The sequence below is a fragment of the Xenopus laevis genome, chromosome 5S (genome assembly GCF_017654675.1).
Source record: "Xenopus laevis strain J_2021 chromosome 5S, Xenopus_laevis_v10.1, whole genome shotgun sequence".
Classification (NCBI taxonomy): Eukaryota; Metazoa; Chordata; class Amphibia; order Anura; family Pipidae; genus Xenopus; species Xenopus laevis.
The window spans coordinates 101,012,235-101,033,334 of record NC_054380.1 but is presented as its reverse complement, the minus strand read 5'-3'; positions in this window follow the sequence as shown (position 1 = coordinate 101,033,334).

The window sequence follows — 21,100 nt, the reverse complement described above, 5'->3', positions numbered from 1 at the left end:
GAACTGTTGTATTCAACCCTCCTCCAGAGCCTTGATGAACAAGAGGGGAAGCAGAATTTTATCATTCAAGGTCTGTGGTCTCTTTCCGAGAGGTTGGATGCACAGCAATCTGAGATTCCTGAGGGGTCTGTTTCGCCAGTTACTCCGGGTAATAGAGGTTTTTCCCATGACCCAAAAATCCCCTTTCCTGATAAGTTTAGTGGGGATAGGAGTAAGTTTTTTGTTTTTCAAGAGGCATGTAAGTTATACCTCAGTTTTTTCCCTCACAACTTCCCTACTGGTGAGGATGAAGTAAGGTTCGTTATGACCTTACTACAAGGTGACCCACAAGTTTGGGCACTAAGATTACCCCCCTCTGACCCTGCCCGTTTATCCCTAGAAGCATTTTTTGCTACCATGGCCATGTTATACGATGACCCGGATCGTGCTAGTTCTGCCGATTCCGCTATTCGTAAACTCCGTCAAGGGAAAAGAGTTATTGAGGAGTATTGTACTGAATTCCGCCGCTGGTCAGTTGAGACGGGGTGGAATGATACAGCTCTTCGTAGTCAATTCCGGGTGGGTCTTTCTAGCTCTGTCAAAAATAGCCTGGTTAATTACCCTGCTTCATCCACTTTGGATGACCTCATGAGGTTAGCCATCCAAATTGATAGGAGGCAAAGGGAAAGACGAGCTGAGGGGGATATAGATTTCCATACTACATGTAATGATGAATCACCAACTCCCTTGTTTCCTAACCCTCAGGGGGAACCCATGCAATTGGGGGCTACTCGCCTGTCTTCCGAGGAAAGGGCCCGTAGGCGATCCCTGGGTCTATGCATGTATTGTGGGGATAAGGGGCATTTCCTTAAAAATTGTCCCAAGAGGCCTGGAAATTCTCAAAACCTTTGTGGAGAAGGGAAGCTCCATTTGGGTAGAGAGATTTCCTCTCCCCAATTCGCCTCAAAAAATTTAGTACCTGTAGTTTTATCCTGGCCTGGGGGTTCAGTTACAGTTTCGGCCTTAGTGGATTCGGGGGCTGGGGGAAATTTTTTAGATACTGCCTTCGCAGAAAGGTATAATATCCCCCTTAATCCCCTCACACCTCCTATGAGGATTTCTGCTATTGATAAAAGCCCACTGGGGTCAGGTTTGGTAACCCAAAAATCCAAAGCATTATCCATGTGTGTGAACAATATGCATTATGAAAAATTAGCTTTTCACATTCTCGATGGTTCCTCATCTCCGTTAATTCTGGGGTTACCATGGCTACAGGTACACAACCCCCACATTGATTGGGTAACTGGGGAGGTTATCCAGTGGGGTTCCAAGTGCCAAGATTCATGTCTAGCTTCCACTCTAATGGTTGCAGTTACTTCCTTAGAGAAACTCCCTTCTGTTGAGCATAGCTTTAAGTCTTGTTCTGGGATACGTAGGTCCCTATCGGCAGTTACATCCACTCAATTAAGAGCAGTAGATAAGTCCCATAGGGATGTATCCAAATTTCAGGTTGGGGACTTGGTATGGCTATCCACAGGGAATATTAAGCTTAAAATTCCAGCTCTTAATCAGGGGCCCAAAGTTATAGGTCCATACCCTATTGTGGAAATTGTGAACCCAACCTTTGTTCGCCTTGAGTTACCTGAGATATTTCTGTTATCTAACCTGTTTCATGTTTCTGTGTTAAAACCAGCCATACAGGTCCACCAACAATCATGTCCTACTCCAGTGTTGGTGAAAAGTCTGGTCAAGTCTGATGCCAGGGTAGACCACCTTAGGAGACAGTCCCATCCCAGGTCTCCTGGTAAGCTTGAGGTGCCAGTGGCCCCTCCTAGAGGGGGGGTAATGTCAGGACTTACCCTGGTGGTCTAGTGGGCAGCGGGGTCCACCGCTGCTCCTTCGGCGTGGACGCCCGCTGCGCAGCTCCTGCTCACTTCCTGGTGCCGGTTTCCCCTAAGGTGCGCGCGCCGCGCACGCTCAGTTCTTAAAGGCGCAGTGATGCTGGCGTGTGACGTCAGCGCGCAATGGCGCCAAATTCAAATGTATTTAAGGGGAATTTAGGTTTCAGCAAGTTGCCGTTGTTAGGTTCAAATTAGCTTGTTCCTGGGTGCTATTACTTGTGATTCCTGATATATCTACCGTGTTTGACCCTTGCCTGCCTGATTTACTACACTGATCCCTCTAATCCTGACCTTTTGCCTGTCTGTTAACTCCGAACTCTCCAATCTTGATCCTGCTAGTCTGTGACTATTCTGACATCTCCAATCCTGACCTCTGCCTGTCCATTGACCATTCTACGCTTTCTCTATCCTGATTTTGGCCTGTCTGACTATTCTACTGCTTGGGCTGGCCCGGCCTGCCTGTTCCTGTGGCTTCCTATCTTCCAGCATCCTTGTAAAACAGTCATGTCCCATTGCCTGCCAGAACTTATGCCTTGCACCTCTCGTTAAGTCCAGGTGGCATCTGAGTACGCCGAGGGCTCCTCCCGAGGCCAAAGGCGGTCACTTAACTGGTGAAGTCGAGCCGAGACCAGGGTGCTTGGCATCTTTTCTGGTGTAGGGTGCTGACCGTGACACTACCATTATCACACCACATGGACTCAAACCTTGAGAATCCTCCAAAAAGGCCCTGTTAGACTTACCCAGAACCTCCCACTATGGGGTAATTCCCACCTGACCCACTTCCACAACCTGGAGAATTTTCTATATTGGCCGAAACAGGGAATCAAATACCTAGGAGATCTCCTACAAAGTGATACCTTTCTTACTCATGAAGCACTTCAAGCTAAATGATCTACACCAAATGTACCATTATTCAGGAATTTTCAAATCCGATATGTATTCAGATCTCAATTCGGTAACCTTTCTCCATCCTTAACTAATTTGGCAATGGAGGAAACCCTGTCAGGGGAACTACCCAATAAACTGGTATCCAATATATATCATAACTTCTGTTCCCCCTCCATTCAATCTAGCATAGGTGAAATGGCAAGAAAATGTCCCTGAGCTCACCCAAGAAGATTGGGATGAGGCCACTGGAAATATGTACACTAGCCTAATAGCAATACGGGACAGATTAATTCAATATATGGTATTCCACCAACTATACATAACCCCACAAAAGCTAAAGAAGATGGGTAAGAGAGAAGATGAAGCAGACTGGCTGGCTTCTTACATATGATCTGGGAATGCCCAGCAATAGCTGATTTTTGGTCGCAAATAATGGTCACACTAGCAAATACACTAGACTACCCATGGTATGTCTACTGGGAGTTGTGGACCACCTGGTACCTACGGTACATGCAAGATTGCTTTCTGGGTCTTGCTTTTTTATGCTAAAAAATGTGTAAAAATGCATTGGATGGGGTCTAACACACCCACAAGAGACTAGATTAATAGAATCAATCAGACAATACCTTAAGTTAAACTTACCTATGAAGCCAGAGGCAGCGCAACTAAATTTGAAAAAATATGAAGTCCCTGATGGCTGTCAGGGCCTGGGGCAGAACCAATCGATACTGAGGGTGGGGTATGATGTATTGCATATACAAATTTATATTGTCTACCAAAGTTTGCTAAGTTGTGTTCTCTGTTGTTCCCACTGAGTAAACAAAACCAGAGACAAATGTAATTTTAAACACAAATGTAATTCTAAACACATGTTCATTGCTTGTATTGTTACAAAAATTATGTGCTGGGTTAGGGCAACAATAAATCTCTATTACCTTGGGTGAAAGAATGGAGATCATGCATGTAAAATATTTAACATGCAGAATACCAATGTAATCTAGGGAAAATGCCTTCTTCCAATCCATAATTACACTGGATTGTTTCATGCAAATTGTTTCACATACAGTGCCCATGCAGTGGTCTCTATCATTAAAGATAAAAATATATTTTCAGGCCCTTGGTCATAATCATTGTGCCACAATTTCCCATGAGTGAAAAAATTGCCCCATAGGTCCTTAAAGATGACCAAAGGCTCATGCTGTTAACATCAAAGATGACTTCCAACAGGAAGTGGTTATTTTTTAAAAAGAGGAATAATTCTTGCAACAGAAAGTAGCCTGTTGTGAGTTCCAAAAATGCCCACAAGCAGGACATGTAAAACAAAACAAAACAGTAACATTTTCATGTGAAAGATAATTAAGATTATTAATCTAACATGTATTGGTTGCATTTGTAATTGAAAATGAGGAGTGGGTGCAAGGCATAAATATTTTCTATATCCCTGCATCTCTACATGTGCTAATATGAAAACCTATTTTTGAAGGGTACCTTAATAGATCCCAAATTAAAATTATGGTTTTTGCAGATGATTTATTGCTGATAGTGAAAGATCCAAATAGTACATTACATAAAATCTTTGATGTTTTGGTTTTCTATGGAATGAATTTTTAAATGTTTCTGGGTATGTTTCCAATTCTGTATTAAAAAATCTGAATCTGAAAAAGCCCAAAGATTTTTTAGTATATTTAAGTTTGAAAATTCCAGTTGACTTGACCAAGTTATATCACTTAAACTTTTGATCTGCTATTAAATTAGTTTTTTCTTAATGTAAACAATGAAAAGATGCACCTTTAAATTTAAAGGGTAGGAACACTTTCTTCAATATGCTTATTTTTCCTAAATTAATCTCCCGTTATTACTGAGACACTGACTTTAAAGCTTTAAATTCAGCTTTGTCATCCTTTCTATGGAGCTCTAGAAAACCAAAGATCTCCTTGAATAAATAGCAATTTTATTCATTTAAATGTGGCCTAAATGTACCAAATTTCAGAAAATTGAATATAGCCTCATTGCTACGTTATGTTATGGAATGGATATGTGGGGGGTCTAGACATACTAATACAGAAATTGCATTTTGGTCATATTTTATCGATTCTTTGCAAAAAGTTGTGTGATATTCCCAGCTATTTTCAGAGACTCTATATTTGTTTGGAGATTTCTTTTTTAAGAGTCATGGTATGGACCATTGTATTATACTTTTTACTCCTCTTAAAAATTTAAAATAGTTGGTATTTCCATTTCCCTCCCCTTTACTTGGGTTTAAGAATATTCCAACTTTCCTTGGATGGTTTTTTGGACAGACAGAATATCAATGGCTATTGTGATACTAAACTCTATAGTTAGTTTAGTTATGGGTATATGTAATTTGTGTGAACGTGTGTGTATGGATGCTGGGTTTTCATTTGGAGGGGTTGGACTTGATGGACTTTGTCTTTCTTTCAACCCGATTTAACTATGTAACTATGTAACTATGAATTGGATTTAGATAAAGGAAAGCTTCTTTCTTGGGAAGAGTTACAAAATAAATGTAATCTTTCTGATAAGGAGAGGGTTTTGTATTTTCAAATTAAAAAACATTTGAGGTTATATTTTAATACTAGCTCATTAGCTCTTGCGAGTCATGACTTGATTCATTTGATTAATAAGCTTATAAAACTTCCCTTCTGTAAATTTATATCTAGTAATTTTCTAAATTTTCTTTCGAAAATGGATGATCCTTTACATCTTTCTGCTACATGCTGGTCTAAATTCCTAGATTATTCTATAACATCAGTTCAGCTTCTTAAGTCTTTTAAAAGTTATAATACTAGGTTGGGAGCTGAGAACTGGAGATTGCAACATTTGGGGGCACATTCACTTAGTTCGAGTGAAGGAATAGAATAAAAAAAACTTCTAATTTCGAATGTTTTTTTTGGCTACTTCGACCATCGAATTGGCTACTTCGACCTTCGACTACGACTTCAAATCAAACGATTCGAACTAAAAATCGTTAGACTATTCGACCATTCGATAGTCTAAGTACTGTCTCTTTAAAAAAAAACTTCAACCCCCTACTTCGCCATCTAAAACCTACCAAGGTGCAATGTTCGCCTATGGGGAAGGTCCCCATAGGCTTTCTAAAAAATTTTTGGTCGAAGAAAAATTGTTCGATCGATGGATTAAAATCCTTAGAATCTAACGATTCGAAGGATTTAATTGTTCGATCAAACGATTTTTCATTCAATCAAACTATTTGCGGTCAATTGCGGTAATTAACCCTCGATATTCGACCATATGTAAATCTGCCCCTACAAGTTAGTCCATAAAGGTTATGGATCCTGTTATAAAAAACTTGATAATCTTAAAAATAACTCTTATTGCCCAAAATGTGAGGCTGCGAACATGTTTCATTATTTTTGGTCCTGCCCTTAAATCTCTCAATTATGGGGAAAATTGGAAAGATTTCTCTCTCTCAGATTAGAGAAAGAAATCAAATTATATTCCACTTTTGCTTTATTAGACTTAATTGAGAGTGATAGGTTTTTGAAAACCCAACTTTGGAATTAGAAAAAGAGATATTAAATTTAGTACATCTTTTCATGTATGCCATATCTCTTTATTGGATACAGAAGGAAATTCCGACCTTGAAGGAAGTTCTTTTTTCGCTACGTTAGTTATGCTTGCAAGACGCTTTAGATATAATTTTGAGAAAGAAAAGTCTTGTTATAAACTTTTTATTGTTTATGGTCCAGATATCTAGATTTATTTGATAAACCCAAGAAAGAATTACTAACTAAATTGGGATTCATAAGTTCTTTTGAATAAGGCAATTGAATAGTAATTATTTCCCACTAAGTGTTCTAAGTGCTTTATTGTTTTTATTTCTTTCATGTATTTTTTATTTTTCTTTGTTCTAATGTAATTTTTATTTTGTTCAGTTTTACTTTTATGATCTTTTGTTAGATCTTTATTGCTCTTGGTTTGTCATTGAAGAGCACCATTTGCTACTGTATCTTTGTGCTTTTACATTAAATGTTTATGTACTGCTTCATTATTGACTTGTTTATGTTGTAAAAATGAAAACCTGAGCCCTAATAGGGTTGAAACCTTTCTAATCAGTACATTTCTTTGGCTGTGCTTTAAAGGAGAAGGAAACAAACAAAACTAAACCACCTGCCATTTTAGAGTTGGCGTATCATTTCCGTCCTGCGCTCCCTCTTTGTGACCCTCCTGTGACGTGCTCATAAGCGCATTCAACTGCACACACCTGCGCTAACCTAACAAGTTGTAAGTGTTACTTCATGAATTACTACAGACCTCAGTCAGGCAGACCTGATCACTGTCTGGCTTGTTTAACACTTCCCTCTTCAGCTTCTGCGCTCACTGACAAACTGTAAATTAAAACAAGAGCGAGCGCAGGAGCTTCGAAGCTTCCCCTAGTATCCTTGCAATGGGGATGCTGCATCGGCTATTAGAGTGAGAAAGAATGAGGCGGGGGCAGAGAGGTCAGCAATGACGAACGGCTGCATCATTGCTGCACAGGGAAGCCAAAAGACTCTTGTGTGCATGAACAGGGCACTGCTGGTAACAATTGTGCATTAGTGTGCCCTATTTGGAAGGATTTCTGGACATCAGACAGGGTGTGCTGTTACATACATGTTTTTCTTTTTTAAAAAACCATTGCAACAAAAAGATTAAGGGGTAAAACCAGTGAGGGAATGCTTGGGGTTAAACATAAATACTCTTCGAAATTCAAAGTAATTTTTCGGATACTTCGACCATTGAATAGGATACTATGACTTCGGATTTACTTCGAATTTGATTCAAAGTAAATTTGTAAGTTTGAATTCTCAACCATTCGATAATCTAAGTACTGTCTCTTTAAAAAAACTTTGACTTCAATACTTCGCCAAATTAAACCTGCCGAAGTGCTATGTTAGCCTATGGGGACCTTCTACAACCATTTTCTAAGTCTTTACACATCAAAGTAAAATCGTTCGATCATACCCTAAAATCGTTCAAATCGTTCGTTTCAAACAATTTAATTGTTCGATCGAACAATTTTACTTCGATCGTTCGATGGTCAAATTCGGTGAAAAATACTACGACTTCGATATTCGAATTTGAAATATTTTAATTCGATGGTCGAATTTCATAGTACTTTTCACATCTAAATTCGACCCTTGATAAATCTGCCCCCTTGAGCTTAGGTTGATTTTTGACTTTCCTTCTCCTTTAAAACCTTGTGGACAAAAGTGCCTATAGGGTATTTCTTGGAAATATTAAGAGTGTTGCTGGGTTTCCTTTTAATATTCCTTCTGGATTGCAATTACATTAATAACTGCATTTTTTACAGTATATTTGAAAGTTGCTTAGAATTTCTGAACAGACCTTGATTTCTCATTTTGTCAATCAATGAAAAAAAGTAATTGCAAAAGGAATACTGTATAAACTCGAGTATAAGCCGAGTTTTTCAGCACCCAAAATGTGCTGAAAAGTCTACCTCTGCTTAAACTCGACCCAGCATTTTATGAAAGAATTATTTTTTTTTTTTACCGTTTTGCTACTATAATATCCATTAGGTTGCCTGACCGTGTATTCCCCAAGATTCAGCTTAGCACTCTTGTAAAGAAATCCTCATGGCCCGTCTGTTCTGCCTAACCCACCCACCCACTAATGAAGAAACAGTAGGCGTGTTTAAAGATCAACTTTGTAGAAGTGCACACAGCTTAATGGAGACTCGGGAGAGAGGGGGAAGTGCAGCACCCACATTGAAATAACTGGCACAGCAGATTATGGTAGTCTTTTTTCATTCTCAATACACTGTTACAGAATCAGCGCAATCTTCTTGCACTTGCTGACAGACACAGTGAGAAAAAGCAGGAAGCATTGCGCTTCTACAAAGTTGATCTTTAAACAAGCCTACTGTTTCTTCATTGGTGGGCGGGTTGTTAGATCAGACGGGCCATGAGGATTTCTTTACAAGAGTGCTGAGCTGAATCTGGGGGAATACACAGACAGGCAACCTAACAGATATTATAGCAGCAAAATGATATAAAAAAAAATGCTTTCCAATTAAAAATAAAACATTATGGGATTACCGTATTATTGTCAATGAAGATGCTGGGCAACACCAAAGACACCTGATCTTCACTAAACTTATTTTGCTTAAGTGCCAGTTCTTCCCCAAGGCTTATACTCAATAAATTTTCCCAGTTTTCTTAGGTAAAATTAGGTACCTCGGCTTATACTCGGGTTGGCTTATACCCGAGTATATACGGTATATGATTACAGGCCTTTTGCTTTTTGCTATATTTTGATAACATACAGTATGGCCTATATCTCTTGGAAAATGGTTTGCTCAGGCTTATAAGCATGCTGCTACAAATACTGGTATAAGCCCAGGGATTTCATAGTTATGCATTAATGTTTTCATGTTTGTACTTTCCTGTTTTTTAGCATTTTTTATTTGGGGGATCAAAACTGAAATTATTTGTTGATTATAAACTCTTAAATTATGATTTACCTAAGGCTTAATTTCATTTGAAGGTAATTTGCAAAAATTATCTCTATCTATTCAATTATACTAATCTGTTTTTATCACTTAGCATGCAATAAAGATTTTGTTATGTAATTGTGACATTTTAATATACTGGTTATGCATTTTAATTCTGCTAGAAAAAAAAACAAAATTACCAGCATATAAAACGTAGGTCTAATATAAAATTATTGAGCATTTGAGATCCTCATAAAAACAATTATTCTACTAAACAAGCACTGCTGTATTTCAGATATTACAACAAAGAGAAATGCTGCTGGTTACTATCATACTGTATAACCATTTCTCAAAATAGCACAATTGCTTGAGAAAGCTAAATCATTCATTATAAAATGCCCCCAAGACAAATTTTCTCCCAGTGAGCATCACATTTCTTTCTAGCAAAGGAAATCAATTTTAGAAATTAAGAGAGATGCTAAGCAACAAAACTTAAGTTGTATTGAAAGTGAATACTTATTAAAGTATTCATCAATATAATACATATTTACATAATATTCCAAATATAATTGTAGACTCCAGTTTAAGAGAAGTTAAATTATGGTGTTACTGGCTACAATAATGCAATCTGATTCTTGAAAAAAAAAAGTTATATAATCTACATAAATTATTTGGCAACATAAGTACATAAGTATTTATAATGAGCTTTATATTTTTCTTCTTTTAAAAAAAAAGACTACAAAGTGTTACTTTTTTTCTACATACACACAACAGTTTTTGCTTTTATTGACTAGATATTCATTTTGTTTTAAAATTGTATATTTTCTGGATAATACTGCTTGCTAGAGATATAAGAATCACTACAGGGGCTAAAATTGCCTTAGGCAGTCAAAAGAAAATCACATATAAAATATTACTTCTCACTTTTGTTCCCAGCAGGCATTTTATTATTGTATATTGTTAAATAATTGTATTCTTTCAAAATGACACATTTTAATTTTAGCCATAAACAGCCATTTAAAAAACAGACACATTCCTTTCATCTAAAAAAGCTTTTAAACTCTAGATGACATAAGTTTGCTGCGAGCCTGGGGACATAAGCTCCAAAGCAAATATTTCCGTAGGAGCTATAGCTACAAGAAGATCTAAAGATTATCTATGCAGTGGTTTCATAAAGTAATCACATCTCATTGTTTTCGGCACTTATTTCCTGACATCAAAATATATTGAAAAAAAAAGCAAATCACAAGAGGACAACACTTGGTATACAAATATTTACATAAATAGAGATGCATATACTAAAACTAGTTGGCATAGAACCTTTGGCTAATGGTAACAGTATTAAATATGTTTTGCAAATTTATATCACGTTACCTACAAAAAGGCAAAGGGACAAAATTACTAAAGGGCAAATTTTCACCAGCAAACGCGCCACCACACTTTGCACCACTTCACCAGGTGTAAATTTGTTACCACAATGCTAATTCACTAAAATGCAACGTTGCGTCTCAGCAGCCAAACACTAGCGTTAATTATTCAGCACGAGCACTTCGTAGCTATCTTTCACCTGCATTTAATTCTGTCTAGTAAAACTTTATTAGTACTCTTACACTTAGATCAATTTGAATAGGGCAGGTACATATAGGTCATATAGACGGCTTTATTGGAGATGTTGGTGCAAATGCTTGAAGTGGCCACTTATTATTATACATGTCCAAGGAAGCTAAATAAAGACAAAAGAGATAAAAAAAAATGAAAAAGCTCCAGAGTTTTATACAACTTTTATGAGCTTTCAGCATGCGGGATATAATGTCCCTGACATAGGATTGAGGAGGATGAAGCTTCATCTTATCTGGCTAAAGTGGTAACATTCTAAAAATCTCCGTTAACCTGAGCAAAAATGCGCCTAGCGATAGGGAGTGAAACTGCACTAGCAACAGTCTTTTTCGCTAGCGAATTGTCATCTACACTTAGAATTGGAGATGTCCCTGAGGATGAGATTTCTGGTGAATTGTCACTAGCTATGGCCACTTCCCCCTTTAGTGAATCTGCCCCAAAGAGAGAGCATGTAGTAATTAAATATAACATTTATAACACAGATAAAGAAAAACATCCTGATGAAAAAGAAAAATGTAAAATTACTCTTTAATTGTATACTATCATAAAAGGACATTTTAGAATTATCAAAATAGAGGTGGATTGATAAAACCAAATCATTTAAATTGTATTAATTTTTGGATTTTGATTATTAGGGAAGTGTATTTACTGTAACTCGTGCTATTGTCTTTCCTGTATCTCACTCTGGAACCCACTGAACCAGGTGCAATTGTGTCAAAAGAATAGGGTGCTCGTGTCATTCTCATACCGAGTTATGTAAAAGACCCTAGCCTGAAAAATTTTCAACACAATTGCATTAACTTTGGGTCACAATTCAAGAGCAATAGACAAATCTCCTCCTTACTACTGCATTTATGCTGAAATCATGGAGAAAATCACAGCACATGGTGATTGTATCTGATATTGCACTTTCAACACTGTGGTGTGGTAAGTATATACTCGAGTATAAGCCGAGTTTTTCAGCATCCAAAATGCTGCTTATACTCGAGTCAGTGGGCAGTAGCTGAGATTGCAGTCACTTTTAATCATTCCTATACCAACAGTTCACTTGGGGAGAGACTGCAATATCACACAGCGCCCTCTGTTGGTTATATGAAAGAATAACAGTGCGCCCTCTGTTGGTTATATGAAAGAATAACAGTGACTGCAATATCACACAGCGCCATCTGTTGGTTATATGAAAGAATAACAGTGCGCCCTCTGTTGGTTATATGAAAGAATAACAGTGCGCCCTCTGTTAGTTATATGAAAGTTTAACAGTGACTGCAATATCACACAGCAACCTCTGTTGGTTATATGAAAGAATAACAGTGCGCCCTCTGTTGGTTATATGAAAGAATAACAGTGACTGCAATATCACACAGCGCCCTCTGTTGGTTATATAAAAGAATAACAGTGACTGCAATATCACACAGCGCCCTCTGTTGGTTATATAAAAGAATAACAGTGACTGCAATATCACACAGCGCCCTCTGTTGGTTATATGAAGGATTAACAGTGATGGCAATATCACACAGCGCCCTCTGTTGGTTATACAAAAGATTAACAGTGATGGCAATATCACACAGCACCCTCTGCACATGGTAGTGGGACAGTGGGACAATACACACAGTAATCAGTTTGGCAATTCTCTGTCACCATCAACTTTGCAAAGAAGTCCGGTTGATCGCTGGGGGGGTCGCTTTGGCGGAATGTGCACTGCTGGAAGACAGCTGTGTCTAGGCTTATACATGAGTCAATAAGTTTTCCCAGTTTTCATAGGTAAAATTAGGTACCTCGGCATATACTCGGGTCAGCTTATACTCGAGTATATACGGTAAATTTTGTTTTTGGGTGGCAAACTGAATTGTAAAGGAAATTATGTTTTGTATATGTAAAATGATAGGAATCATTTACATCTGCAAGTGCAATGCAGCAATCTCCCCAGAATTCCAGTAGTGTCACATTTGCAAGCACGCATTGTGCCTGACATAACTGCAAAACAACCGCATTTTTTTACACAATTTTTGGACACAATTTTGCTGGAGGTCGCTTGGCCTCATTTCCAATATTTGGTGTGTGCAAGATGTGTGCACCTGATTCTTTGGTTACAACTATGCTGCTCCAATTGATGGTATGCACAAATAGAACCTTGAAGCTACCACCACCACCAAATCAAATGTAGCTCCAGGGTTCCATTTGCCCTATGTTGATAAGTGCAGCAGCACTCGATTTGTAAAGGAAGACAGAAAGGGCATAGCTCTGCCATTCACAGCTATATGGAAACTATAAAAGAGTACATTTTGACCCAAGTACAAACTGGGGTTTAACATGCAACTTTGGATCCATTTTAGTACTCCATATTTGAATGATTTGATTTGCCCTCAGTCAGTGAACTTGGAAAGTAATATTCTACATCTATAGAATTCACCATTCCCACTTACTTAAGCAAATAATTCCATAACTGTGATGTAATGCACAGTAGAGCAAAGTAGAGCTTTGCTCCAGTCAAGGGAATGTTCCTTTGTCAAATGCATTCTTTTGGGAATAACACTTTTATTGGAGAATCCCTATAGAATCTTGGATGTTTGTGATGCTATTAATCATTTATTCTCCAAGTTGCCTTTTTTGTTTTTGCTTTGGCTGTTGTAATGTTAAGTGCATAGAAAAAGTTCAGAATGCATTAAAGATTTGTTTTTTCTAACATTACATTTGTGTTTCTTGGAAGCATAGATAAAACGCTTCATGACAGCAGGAGAAATAACTCAACTTCTTATTATATACATTATACTTTAGAATATAAATGAATTCGTTTTTTTCTGTATGATGCTTCCTGCATCATACGCTAATTTGACCCCTCTTGTTCTGTTTTTTGTCATATTAAGGTAAAAGAAATTCGCGCCACAGAAATGTTACAAAAAATCTGCTGATTTATCATTTTTATATATTCCAGTATATTGTATATGCCAGTTTAACTATTTTAAACAAGTTCTTCAAAATATCCTACTGCAAGGGGGCAAAATCTAAATCTTAAGTTTAACTATGTATAAGACAATTAAGCACAGAATAACCTTTTATTTTTTATTTGTATCATGGTATTATGCTGATTATAATAAAATATAATACAAATATATTATAATAAAATATATTAAAATATACTGTATCCATTGGAACAATTAAAATAAGAACTAGTTAACTGAGAAGCTGAGGCATACTGAAGTTAAAGACATTTAAAAAGCAACAACATAACAATTTACTATGTCACTTTTCATGTGTAATGTAATTTGTTTTGAGGAACTCCTATCTACTCTATTGTACTTGTATTGTATACAAAAATATAGAAAATATTGCATAAATAAAAAAAACGATGCAATGTATTTAACAAAACATACTAAATATATAATAAATGAAATGTAGTGCCATATTTTTCAAACACACAGCTGCATTGTGCTTATAATATGATAATATTAAAATACATAATAAAATTCCTACTTTGAAACACTAACAATACCCATATATTTGAGTGCATTATGCATATATTGTAAACAATATATACTAAAGTTCAAAGAGCCATATTCTTAACAAAACCAGAGGGTAACAACATCTACAATATACCTCTCTGTTCTGACCTTAAGACTAAAATGCTTTCCTGATTTAATAAGTCAAACAGAAAATTACCAGGATGAGCTCAATGTTAAAAATTCTCTACAACTCCATACATATATATCTTGTAGTGATGGTAAAGCGATTCTAGTGCAACATTCTGCCGCCCATATCACCCACTGTAAATCATTATGATCTTCTACAATTCCCAAACCATGAGATGATATTCTGTGCCAGAATAATAGTAAGCTAATAATAGAATTTAGATAACATTTTGGAGCCCCTGGTGTAGTCAAAGGTGTACACTTATCCACATCTCTTAAAATAATGCATAATTTGTACATATTTACATTGTTCATTCTTAGGGTGATTAAACTCACTTCTCTTCAGACCCCCCCACATAAAACTATTGATTCACTTTTAGCAGAGACCTCTCGTGCCAAGTCTATAAATCTATAGAAGATATATTCAATGCTTGGCCTGTTAACGACATAATTAATGAATATGACATTACATAGTGTTTTTTTGTAATCACATAATGTGCCAGTTCCAAAGTAGCCTGTCAACAGCATAATTAATGATGATATTACACAGTGCTTTCTAGTAATCACATTATGTGCCAATCCCAAAGTAGCCTCTATTGAAGACTCAAGATCTGACATTGCTGTAGAGAAAATGTGAAACAAACTCCCTTTTCCAGTGATACCCATTTTGGTGGATCAAAGGTATTATACCATGCCATCGACTATGCCATTAAATTGTCCAAATAATAATTCTGAATATTTGGCACTACACCTGCCAAGCACTAATGCTGCTGTATAAAGCCCAATGATACCCTTGCTTTTTTATTTGATCAACTATAGTTTGTCAATATTTACTGTCATTTTTTTTTTATAAATCCATAGGGTATATTAACTAGGAGCATACAAAAGCAAAAGTTAATATGTGGTAATAACATCTTAACCGCAGAAATTAACATCTTAACCAATGGTAGAAAATACGTTTTAAATGTATCTTTAGTATTCTTAGGCAGTTTAACACCCAAATAACCCTATGAAAAATCCTGCCAATCATATCTATATTGACCTCTCCACTTTCGTATTTGTAGAGCTGTAAAACCTATTGACAGGATTTATGCCTTGGAAGCATTTACTTTATAAAGGGACACCATACCAAAATCCTTCAGGGGGAGTCCCTTTTCTGGATTAGTTAAGAAAATTAAGACATTGTCTGCAAAAAGACTTGTTTTATGCTCTTTTTAATGATTAAATGATTACCGTATATACTCGAGTATAAGCCGACCCGAGTATAAGCCGAGGTACCTAATTTTACCTACGAAAACTGGGAAAACTTATTGACTCGAGTATAAGCCGAGACACAACTACAGCCCTGTCTCCCAGCAGTGCACATTCTGCCAAAGCGACCCCCCAGCGATCAACCAGACTACTATGCAAAGTTGATGGTGACAGAGAATTGCCAAACAGATTACTGTGTGCATTGTCCCACTGTCCCACTACCATGTGCAGAGGGTGCTGTGTGATATTGCCATCACTGTTAATCTTTTGTATAACCAACAGAGGGCGCTGTGTGATATTGCCATCACTGTTAATCCTTCATATAACCAACAGAGGGCGCTGTGTGATATTGCAGTCACTGTTATTCTTTCATATAACCAACAGAGGGTGCTGTGTGATATTGCAGTCACTGTTATTCTTTCATATAACCAACAGAGGGTGCTGTGTGATATTGCAGTCACTGTTATTCTTTCATATAACCAACAGATGGCGCTGTGTGATATTGCAGTCACTGTTATTCTTTCATATAACCAACAGAGGGCACACTGTTATTCTATCATATAACCAGCAGAGGGCGCTGTGTGATATTGCAGTCTCTCCCCAAGCGAACTATTGGCATAGGAATGATTAAAAGTGACTGCAATCTCAGCTACTGCCCACTGACTCGAGTATAAGCCGAGGTAGACTTTTTCAGCACACTTTGGATGCTGAAAAACTCGGCTTATACTCGAGTATATACGGTACTCAGCGAGTCCAGTTGTGTTAGAATTACTTATACTAGATACAGTATACCATGACCTAGATGAATGAATATCTTCATAGGCATTATCTTTGGGGTTTGTTTAGTATCTGAGCTAACGACTCCATGACCAGATTGAATATTAATGGATATATCAGACTCTATGCCTTTAGAAATGGTGGACGTCTCCAATTGAAAACCTGAATGGCACACCACTGCCATTGGATTTAAATATAAAATCATTACCACGTCAAAAAAACAGGCAGGAAAACCATATTTCTCCGTGACCTTCCTTAAAGGAAAACTATACCCCCCAAACAATGTAGGTCTCTATTAAAAGATACTGAGTAAAACAGCTCATGTGTAAAACCCTCCTTCATGTAAATGAACCATTATCATAATAATATACTTTTTTATTAGTATGTGCCATTGGGTAATCATAAATAGAAAATTGCCATTTTAAAAAATAAGGGCCGCCCCCTGAGATCGTAAGATTCACTGTGCACACATACAAACCACATGTAAGGTCACATGAGCCAATTAACAGACAGAGTTCTGCCTTTTGCTTCCTCACTTCTTCCTGTTACAGTTAGTGTTGTAGTATTTCTGGTCAGGTGATCTCTGAGGCAGCATAGATAGAGTCACGAAATGGTGGTTCAAGGCAAGAGATGTAAAAGGGCAATATTTATGTAAATATATATTCCAGTTTGGTAAGATTCTTTAATATGTCATTCAATTTGATATAAACTATCTGTTGCTTAAGTATTCATTTTGGGGGTATAGTTTTCCTTTAAATGAATCCAACAAATGTGGTCAAATGCCTTCTCTGCATCTAGAAAATAAAAGAATCAGCTCCAGTGATCTTTTAGTGACATTGGCAGCTTGCCTCTTTTTAATAAATACTACCTGGTCCTTCCTAACCAATAGTGCTAGCAATTTTGCAAGTCTGTCCATATACTGTATCTTAATATCCAGATTCAATAGGGATATCAGCCTATAATTAGTACATTGGCTGGGATACTAACCTATCAGTGGAATAAGAGTAATAACTGCCATTAATACTTCTTGTAATGTTCTCTTTTCATAAAATTAAAACAAATTACCAGATGAGGAGTCAATATTCCTTTAAATAACATAATAGTTTGATGTTATTTCATCAATTCCTGGGATTTTATGCAAAGAAATAGACTCTATAACTCTGAGAACCTCTTCCTCACTAATGGGCATAACTAAGGTAGGCTTAAAGTTTCAAGAAATTCCTCAATAGACATTTGAATCTACAGTAACTGTAAATTATAGAGGCTAACATAAAATTTAGCAAATACATCCACAATCCCTTCTGGATTCTGAACTTTAACTCTGCTTTGGTCCAAAATCTGTATTATATGACTCCTAGATTGTAGATCTTTTAATTGTTGAGCTAACAGAGAGTCTGCTCTTTTACTTTAGCATAATACTTACATGTTAACCATCTTAAACTGTACTCAATCTATTTCGAGGTACACTCATTCAATGTCTCTTTTTTCTTTCTAATCAATGTTACTATACTTTTTTGTGGTTTATTTTTATTTTCTACCATCCTCAATTCCCTAGTGAAATTACTAAGTTTTTTTTTAATTTTCAACAGAGTTTAATCGAATAAATACCTTTTATAACAGACATGTGTTTGCCACAACATACCTGGTTTTACTTCTAGCAATAGGTCCATATTCGTCTGAATTTGAATTGTACGAATCGAAGGAATAGTGTATTCGATCGAATTTGATTCCAAATTTTCCCCCCAAAAAAACTTCGATCCACCAATTGATTCCAAATTCAGTTCTAGGATGTCCCCCATAGGAGGTTCCCTAGTTGAAGTACACAAAAAATAGCTCGTAATTCGAATTTTTTTCATTTGAAAATTCACCTTGACCTTTGATAAATCTGCCCCTTAACCTCCAAGGTTTAGACATATAATTCACCCTAGAATAATTTAGTAAAACTGGCACATGATTGGAAATGGTATCAAACCAATTTGCATGTGCACAACTATTTGTAAGGTGCTTTTACTAGCTAAAAAGTAATCAGTGCTATTATAGGTGGAATGTGGATGTGAAAAAAATTATAGTCTCTTTCTTTTAGGGGCAGATTCACTAAGGGTCGAATTTCGAAGTTAAAAATACTTCGAAATTCGACCCTCGAATTGAAATCCTTCGACTTCGAATATCGAAGTCGAAGGATTTAGCGCTAATCCTGCGATCGATCGATCGAAGGATTTTTCATTCGATCGAACGATTAAATCCTTCGAATCGAACGATTCGAACGATTTTAATCCAACGATCGAAGGAAAATCCTTCGATCAAATAAAGGTTAGCAAACCTATGGGGACCTTCCCCATAGGCTAACATTGACTTCGGTAGGTTTTATCTGCCGAAGTAGGGGGTCGAAGTTTTTTTTAAAGGGAAAGTACTTCGACTATCGAATGGTCGAATAGTCGAACGATTTTTACTTCGATTCGTTCGATTTCGTTCGAATTCGAACGAATTTAACCAATTCGATGGTCGAAGTACCCAAAAAATACTTCGAAATTTGAATTTTTTTCATTCGAATCCTTCACTCGAAGTTAGTGAATCTGCCCCTTAATGTTTCAGTGTAGCAGCATTCCTTTTGTAACATTTGAATTTACAACTAGAAGCACAGCATACATCAAGTTTGTCATTAATCTCCACAGATCAACAGTTTACCCTGTCTATATTTACATGCTCATTTCATAACCTCATCAAAAGGCCATTTGCTGTGTATTTGGGGCATAGAAATGAACCAAAGTTAACACAATACTATTAACTTTGCATTCCAAGATACAGTACTATATCTACCAGAGGGGTCTGCTATATGGAATATTTCCTCGAAAGCAAGTGTATTATCTGTAAGCATAATAACACCCTTTTGTTTACCACTGACTGATGCAGCATACATCTTAACATATTTTTTGGCTTTCAACCCAATTGGATTCTATCTGGAGAAATGTGTCTCCTGAAAACATACTATTGGTGCCTTCAATTTATTCACTTCCCTCAGGGCCCTATACCCCTTCAGAGGGGTAGTCAATCCTCTGATATTCATAGATAAAACTTTAATCACTACCTCCCATTTTAATAGATATGGCCCTTGAGTGCTAGTTCCACATTTTTACCACTACGTACATTCTTTTGGCGGACATACTGTAACATATCAATTACAGAACTTATAACAAACCATTGATGGTCTGAAATATACATATATTACCTTACCAATAATAAATAGTACTCACTAAATGCTTGATCAAACTGGAAAATGTAAAAAAAAAAAAAGCTAATTTAAGAAAAATACAACAAAAAATAAGAATTAAAAAAAGATTATCATGCAGCCTTATCTTAGTAGTAAGGATGGGTGAATTTGACCAGTTTTTCTTCGCTTAAAATTTGCCGTCACTGAAAACTCACCAAAATGCATTAAAGTCTATCTCCCATTGAAGTCTATGGGCATCATTTCCGTGACAAAACTCTGCATAAAAATTTGCTCATCCCTACTTAGCAGCTATATAGCAATATTAGCTGGAAATCCTTAACTACATATTACAATATCACTGCGCATATCATTGCTGATTTATAGCTAAGACAATGTTCCTACAATTTTCTGGGGGAGAATTGATCTAATCTATCACTTAATTAAACAATCGCTGATACTTTCAATACAAACAATTGACTTTTACCAGCCAGTGTCAGAATTCATGTTTCGCGTATTCCGCTAGAAATTCGCAAATTTTTCGGCGAAGCAAAACAGGAGAAATTCGCCCATCACTAATAAGGACTTTTGTGGTGTTTGTTGCTATGCCAAATTCCAATTCTGCAATACCAACATAACATTCCTTGGGGCAAATTTGCTAATCTCCAAATATTCGCCAGCGAGGGCTTCGCTAACAGTGCAACACTTTGGCAGGCGTAGATTTGCCAGGACAACACTACTTCACTAAAATCTGAATTTGCGTCCAGGCCGCCGAACACTGGAGAAGTTGCTCTAGCATTACTGTGCTAAGCAAAGCGAAGTTGCGCTAGCGTTGCCTAATTTGCATACGACGGGAAGTTAAAGTTGAATGGACGTATATGTTGCAGCAAATACATTACACTACACAAGCCCGGGAAACCTTAATAAAAGAAAATAGAGTTGTTATATTGCCCTACACATGAGCCCAGTATATAGTTTATGTGCCATATGTTAGGAAATGTAGGGAGGAAGCGGGTTACCCCGAAAAAAATTCACGCTCTTTTGCTGCCTATCACCATGAAAAAATGAAAAGACGCCAGCGTTTTTTGGGACTAAATATTTAGGAAGTCCTATATACTTGATTGCCTGGTCTGAGGTTGCGAAGGCAAGTCTGGCGCAAGAGATAACGTTCATTAAAATCTGCATCTTAGCAAAATTGCGTAGTTACGTCCATTCGCCAGAGTGTAAATTCGCCAGGTGTTAGGGAGCAAAGTACCGCTAGAGTCTATCTCCTTCGCTAGTGAAGTTAGTAAATCGGCAATGTACTAAAATGACTCACGCTGGCGAATTTTGGCCAGCGGTAGTAACTTCGTCTTTTAGTAAATTTGCCCCCTTGGATCTG